Source organism: Pseudorasbora parva, chromosome 10 (assembly GCF_024679245.1).
Source record: "Pseudorasbora parva isolate DD20220531a chromosome 10, ASM2467924v1, whole genome shotgun sequence".
NCBI classification, from domain to species: Eukaryota; Metazoa; Chordata; class Actinopteri; order Cypriniformes; family Gobionidae; genus Pseudorasbora; species Pseudorasbora parva.
In genome coordinates this window covers 38,149,818-38,157,221 of record NC_090181.1, presented here as the reverse complement: position 1 = coordinate 38,157,221, position 7,404 = coordinate 38,149,818, and the positions used below count along the sequence as shown (strand labels likewise).

The 7,404-nt window shown below is 40.6% G+C and overlaps 1 pseudogene; it reads left to right on the top strand.

Moving 5' to 3' along the window:
- The first annotated feature begins 3,322 nt into the window (after positions 1–3,322).
- LOC137090457 (uncharacterized) lies at positions 3,323–6,039 on the top strand (annotated as a pseudogene).
- The last annotated feature ends 1,365 nt before the right edge of the window (positions 6,040–7,404 follow it).

Sequence of the window (7,404 nt, the reverse complement as noted above, 5' to 3'; positions counted from 1 at the left end):
TTTTATCAATCTCCATTTGAGATGTTTTGCTCAAAGTGTCATTTAGTCGGTCTGTTCAGCTGCTGAAATAAGCCAATCAGAGCAGAGCTCACCATTAATATTCATGACCCGTTCAAATAAGGCAAAAACAGAGCATTACAGGTTGTAAATGGACCTGTAAAACTGTATCTGTATGCTTTACTTGACTAAATTTATTTCTGAAAAAGGGTGCTTGGTTTGATTACTGGAAATCAAAAATTGAAAAATGCAAATTTTGTCATTAATCACTCTCCCTCATGTCATTCCCAACCCGTAAGACTGTTGTTCATCTTCAGAACAAAAATTAAGATATTTTTGATGAAATGTGAGACCTTTCAGTCCCTCCATTGACAGCAACTATCCCTTTAAAACTTTAGAAAGGTAGTAAAGACCTCATTAAAGTATCCATGTGACTTCAATTTTATGAGGTGATGTAAGTGCTTTGTTTGTGTATAAAAACATAATTTACCACTTTAAATTCATGTAACAATGTCTGCTCTCGTGTCAACAGTCAACACAACACATGTGCTCGCATGAACATGCGTTGGAGATTCATATTTTGTAAGGAAAGTGGTATTTTTTTACTTTATTTTTGCACAAACAAAGCACTCAATTTGCTTAATAAAAATCAGACTAAACCACTGGAGTCATGGATTATTTTAATGATATCTTAACTAACTTTCTGGGCCTTAAAAGTGGTAGTTGTGTAGACTGTCAGGACATTAGCTCTCAGATTTCATCAAAAAAAATATCTTAATTTCTGTTCTGAAGATGAACGAAAGATTTATGGGTTTGGAACAACATGAGGATGAGTAGATGACAACATTTTCATTTTTGGGTGAACTAACCATTTAACAGTACTTCATACATTAGTAGTGCAACAAATGCTGATTTTATTGTGTTATTGGCATTTTACGTTTATTTTATTAAGCTAGTTTCATTCCATTTTTGAACATTTTACTAAGGTTTTTGCTTATATTTTTGTACAGATGTTTTGTTGGAATCACATCACTCACTGCCTGGAGCCAAGACAACAAGCACAGAGGCAAAACAAGTGGAAAGGACTCAGAGAAGATGAACAAGTCAGCCCTCATGTTGCTTATCTCAGAAGGTTAATGAACTTTAACTGTGTATATACAGTATTGTTCGAAATAATAGCAGTACAATGTGACTAACCAGAATAATCAAGGTTTTTAGTCTATCTTTTATTGCTACGTGGCAAACAAGTAACCAGTAGGTTCAGTAGATTGTCAGAAAACAAACAAGAACCAGCATTCATGATATGCACGCTCTTAAGGCTGTGCAATTGGGCAATTAGTTGAAAGGGGTGTGTTCAAAAAAATAGCAGTGTCTACCTTTGACTGTACAAACTCAAAACTATTTTGTACACATTTTTTTTTCTTTTTTTTTCTGGGATTTGGCAATCCTGTGAATCACTAAACTAATATTTAGTTGTATGACCACAGTTTTTTAAAACTGCTTAACATCTGTGTGACATGGAGTCAACCAACTTGTGGCACCTCTCAGCTGTTATTCCACTCCATGATTCTTTAACAACATTCCACAATTCATTCACATTTCTTGGTTTTGCTTCAGAAACAGCATTTTTGATATCACCCCACAAGTTCTCAATTTGATTAAGGTCTGGAGATTGGGCTGGCCACTCCATAACATTAATTTTGTTGGTTTGGAACCAAGACTTTGCCCGTTTACTAGTGTGTTTTGAGTCATTGTCTTGTTGAAACAACCATTTCAAGGGCATGTCCTCTTCAGCATAGGGCAACATGACCTCTTCAAGTATTTTAACATATGCAAACTGATCCATGATCCCTGGTATGCGATAAATAGGTCCAACACCATAGTAGGAGAAACATGCCCATATCATGATGCTTGCACCTCCATGCTTCACTGTCTTCACTGTGTACTGTGGCTTGAATTCAGAGTTTGGGGGTCGTCTCACAAACTGCCTGTGGCCCTTGGATCCAAAAAGAACATTTTTACTCTCATCAGTCCACAAAATGTTCCTCCATTTCTCTTTAGGCCAGTTGATGTGTTCTTTGGCAAATTGTAATCTCTTCTGCACATGCCTTTTTTTTAACAGAGGGACTTTGCGGGGGATTCTTGAAAATAGATTAGCTTCACACAGACGTCTTCTAACTGTCACAGTACTTACAGGTAACTCCAGACTGTCTTTGATCATCCTGGAGGTGATCATTGGCTGAGCCTTTGCCATTCTGGTTATTCTTCTATCCATTTTGATGGTTGTCTTCCGTTTTCTTCAATTGAAAAGGAGAAGTCCCGCACACTATCAACTTGCAATTAAAAAGATTTAATGCCTGAGGAAGATCGCAAGATTGAAACGTTGCTATGAAACAATAAATCTTTTTAATTGCAAGTTGATAGTGTGCGGGACTTCTCATTTCAATTGATGATAATAGGACTTATTTGTCCTGCTCGCCTACGCACCTATCACACACAGGTGTGCGACGTTTATGTGATTGTCTTCCGTTTTCTTCCACGTCTCTCTGGTTTTGCTCTCCATTTTAAGGCATTGGAGATCATTTTAGCTGAACAGCCTATAATTTTTTGCACCTCTTTATAGGTTTTCCCCTCTCTAATCAACTTTTTAATCAAAGTACGCTGTTCTTCTGAACAATGTCTTGAACGACCCATTTTCCTCAGCTTTCAAATGCATGTTCAACAAGTGTTGGCTTCATCCTTAGATAGGGGCCACCTGATTCACACCTGTTTCTTCACAAAATTGATGACCTCAGTGATTGAATGCCACACTGCTATTTTTTTGAACACACCCCTTTCAACTAATTCAACTAATTGCCCAATTGCACAGCCTTAAGAGCGTGCATATCATGAATGCTGGGTCTCATTTGTTTTCTGAGAATCTACTGAACCTACTGGTAACTTGTTTGCCACGTAGCAATAAAAAAATATACGAAAAACCTTGATTATTCTGGTTAGCCCCATTGTACTGCTATTATTTTGAACAATACTGTATTAAGTTATCTTTTGATGAAATATTCTTACTTTAATAGAAGATAAGCTCAAACAACAGAATTTGAGGAATAATGGTGATTTTAGCATTTTATTTGAATGCCTTTCTTTAAAAAGAAAAGACATTGCAGTGAGTTTCAATAGGATAAAAAAAAACAAATTTTGTTGATTAACTTTCATTTTTATTGAAAGTTAATGTTCTACTCAAAATATGTTTTAAAATGCCTTTTTTTAAGTTATTTGCGGTTATTTTGTTAAAATCCATCAAGGCAGAATGAGATGCTTGACAGCAGTGATGACGACACAACGCAGCACGACTGGCTGTGCCCCTTTGGTCCCACCAAGGATTAAGTGGCCCAAATCCTCCAAGAGAGTTGAGTGGCAACAATTTGATGAAGATGTAAGCCAGGTCCTGGAAGTGACAGCCAAGAAGGACGTGGACCACCGACTGAGAACGATGACCACCCTCATAGTGAACATTGCAGCTGAGCCATTTGGAAATGAGGCACCCAAGCCTGCTCCATTGGCATATGTTCCAAGCCACAGAGCAAGGAAAATGCACTACTTCAGGGAAGAACTCAGGATGCTGAAGAGGCAATACAAGGCAGCGGGTGAAGTTGAGAGAGCTGGTCTAGCGGACATGAGAGCAATCCTAAGGAAACGACTCTTGACCTTACGGAGGGCGGAATTTCACAGAAGGAGGCAGAAGGAGAGAGCCAGGAAGAGGGCAGCATTCTTGGCCAATCCATTCAAGTTGACCAAGCAGCTCCTTGGTCAAAAGAGGGCTGGCCGCCTCACCTGCTCCAAGGATGTCATAAATGATCACCTCAAGGCCACCTACAGTGACTCCAGCAGAGAACAACCGCTGGGTCCATGTGATGCGCTGATAACACCACCTGAGCCTTTGGTAGCTTTCGACCTGAAGGAGCCCTGCCTAAGGGAAGTGGAGGAAGTGGTCAGGAGAGCAAGATCGAGTTCAGCACCAGGTCCAAGTGGAGTGCCCTACAAAGTATTCAAGAACTGCCCAAAATTGTTACATCGACTTTGGAGGGCCCTGAAGGTTATCTGGATGAGAGGAAAGATCGCCCAACCATGAAGATATGCTGAGGGAGTGTGCAAACCGAAAGAGGAGAAGTCTGAGAACATTGATCAATTTCAAGTCATCTCCTTGCTGAGTGTGGAGAGTAAAATCTTCTTCAGCATCGTGGCTAAGAGGCTCTACAACTTCCTGTTGAGCAATAAGTACATTGACACGTCTGTGCAAAGAGGAGGTATACCAGGAGTTCCCGGTTGTCTTTAACATTCAGGCGTGGTAACCCAGCTCATTAGGGAAGCAAGAGAAGGCAGAGAGGACCTTGCTGTACTGTGGCTGGACCTTACTAATGCCTATGGCTCAATACCCCACCGGCTGGTGGAGGTTGCTCTGGAGATACACCATGTACCGCAGAAGGTGAGAGACCTTATCCTGCACTATTAAAGCAAGTTCAGCTTGAGAGTCTCCACTGGCCAGCTAACATCTGATTGGCACCAGCTGGAGGTGGGGATCATCACTGGTTGTACCATTTCAGTGACCCTCTTTGCACTGGCAATGAATATGCTGGTCAAGGCAGCTAAACCAGAGTGCAGAGGCCCCCTCAGCATGTCTGGAGTAAGGCAACCTCCCATAAGAGCCTTCATGGATGACCTCACAGTGACAACAACGGCAGTACCAGGAGCCAGGTGGATCCTTCAGGGGAGATCCTGTCATGGGCACGCATGAGCTTCAAACCTGCCGGTCCAGGTCATTGGATTTAAAGGTTACAGATAGATTCCGCTTCAGGCTGGGAGAACACCTGATCCCATCAGTCACAGAGAGACCAGTTAAGAGCCTTCGGAAGGTCTTCAACTGTAGTCTGAATGACAGAGACTCCATAAAGGCAACCAGTACTGACTTGGAGGCATGGTTGAGATCAGTGGATAAGTCTGGGCTCCCTGGAAGATTCAAGGTCTGGGTCTACCAGCATGGAATCCTCCCAAGAATCCTCTGGTCTCTGCTCAACTATGAGGTCCCCATGACTGTGGTGGAAGGTTTTGAGCAAAAGGTGAGCAGCTATTTACGTAAATGGCTGGGTCTACCACGTAGCCTAAGTAACACCGGGCTATATGGGAATACCAATATGCTCAGGCTCCCCTTTAGCTCAGTCAGGGAGGAGTTAATCGTTGAACGGGCACCGCTACACCTACAGTACGCTGAATCCAGAGATGCCAAAGTGTCCGGCGCAGGGATAGGTGTAAGAACAGGGAGGAAGTGGAGGGCAGCAGAGGCAGTCCAGCAAGCAGTGACTAGGCTGAAGCATAAGGCCATCCTAGGAACAGTTGAGCAAGGAAGAGCCGGACTTGGGAGCCTTCACAGTGACCCGTTATGACTCTGCCAGCGGAAAGGAGAGACAGAGGCTGGTACAGGAGGAGGTGCGAGCTTCAGTCGAGGAAGAGCGAACCAGCAGAGCAGTGGCCATGCGGCAACAGGGTGTCTGGATGAAGTGGGAACAAGCGATGGAGCGGAGTGTCACCTGGAAGGACATCTGGAAGTGGAACCCTCAGAGGATCAAGTTCTTGATTCAGGGGGGTCTATGATGTCCTTCCAAGTCCATCCAATCTGTGCACATGGGGCAAAATCGAAACACCTGCATGCCCCCTTTGCTCCAAAGTGGGGACTTTGGAACATATTCCGAGCAGCTGCTCCAAGGCATTGGGTGAGGGTCGATATCGATGGAGGCACGAACAGGTCCTCAAATCCATTGCTGAGGCTATCAGCAAGGGGATCAAGGACTGCTGATACACCCAAGCTACAGCCAAAGCCATTCACTTCATCAAGGAAGGACAAAAGCCAGGGAAAGCACCGAAAACTGCTCTTTAGGCTTGCTCTCCACGGCCCGGGACTGGGCGATGACAGTCGACTTAGAGAGGCAGCTGAAAATTCCAGCACACATCTACCAGTCTAAATTGAGACCTGACATCATCTTGGAAGACTAAAAATGTTGCCTTGCAATGCCAGTTTTAATAAATGCACTGCCTTGCTGCTAGTTTTAATAAATATTAACTTGTAAAACCCTTGACTTGGTTTTTATTCATTTGTAAATGTATTCAGTATTCTGCATTTAAATCAGTAATTTACAGTTTACTGTTAAAATTATTATTTTCATTATTTTTTAATGTAAACTATTACAAACATCATCCTGGATAACGGGGGTATTTACAGGATTTTATTGGCAACTTTAGTTGCCAGGTAAATACTGTACTTTAGTGAAATTACAAAAAATGCTGTAAAAATATTGACAGGATTTTATTAGCAACTTTAGTTGCCAGGTAAATACTGTATTTTAGTGAAATTACAAAAGAAATGCTGTGAAAATATTTACAAGATTTTATTGGCAACTTTATTGCCAGGTAAATACTGTACTTTAGTGAAATTACAAAATATTACTGTAAAAAAAACAAGTTTAATTCAATGTTACTGTAAAAAAAACACTACAAATTACTGTATTTCACACAATTATTAGCTGTAAATTGATTTGCAGCATTGAATTACAGCAATAAACAACGCTTTTACAGGATTTTATTGGCAACTTTTTTGCCAGTAAATTCTTGTAACTTCTACAGTACATTTTTTTACAGTGTGTCGGACGTTTTAAAAATTGATATCTTCGTGCAGCATTTACTACAATAACTTGAATAAAAGTTGGCTGAGTGGGTCTCTAAGCTGGTGTGAGTGAGTGGAGGTGGGGCTATTGTGCATATTCATGGTTCCATATAGAGTAAATGAAGTAAAACTGTATACATTAGTAAAAAATTAAAAAACTTTTAAATATGCAATTTTGGTGGTCAAAGATGATATAAGCTTATTGACTACAGGAGCACCCTATTCCTTAGCCCATGTGTCTATATTTAACACCATTTCTCAAACAGTGTCATCTGAGGGCTCAAAGGTCATGCACATTCAACAGAGGTTTCCTGCAATGCCCTACACCTATACCTGAATCTTTCTACACTATTATGTATTTTAGATGATGAAAGACCTAAACACTTTACAATTTTGCATTAAGAAATGTGATTTTAATTGTTTGACAACTTTGTTTGCAAAGACTGAGATGCCCCTTTTTCACTCAAACATGATACCCTCATCAATTACTAATTCACCTGCTTATAGTGGACTGTTTAAAAACAGTTTAACCTGGTCATTCTGTAATCTTTTCACTTTTATTTTGCCTCTGTCCAAACTTTTTTGGAGTTTTTTTTTTTTTTTTGTAGCCATCAAAATCTAAATGTATTTAATTGTATTTTGTAAATATAAAGGGTTAGTTCATCCAAAAAAGAAAATTATGTCATTAATTATGTCAT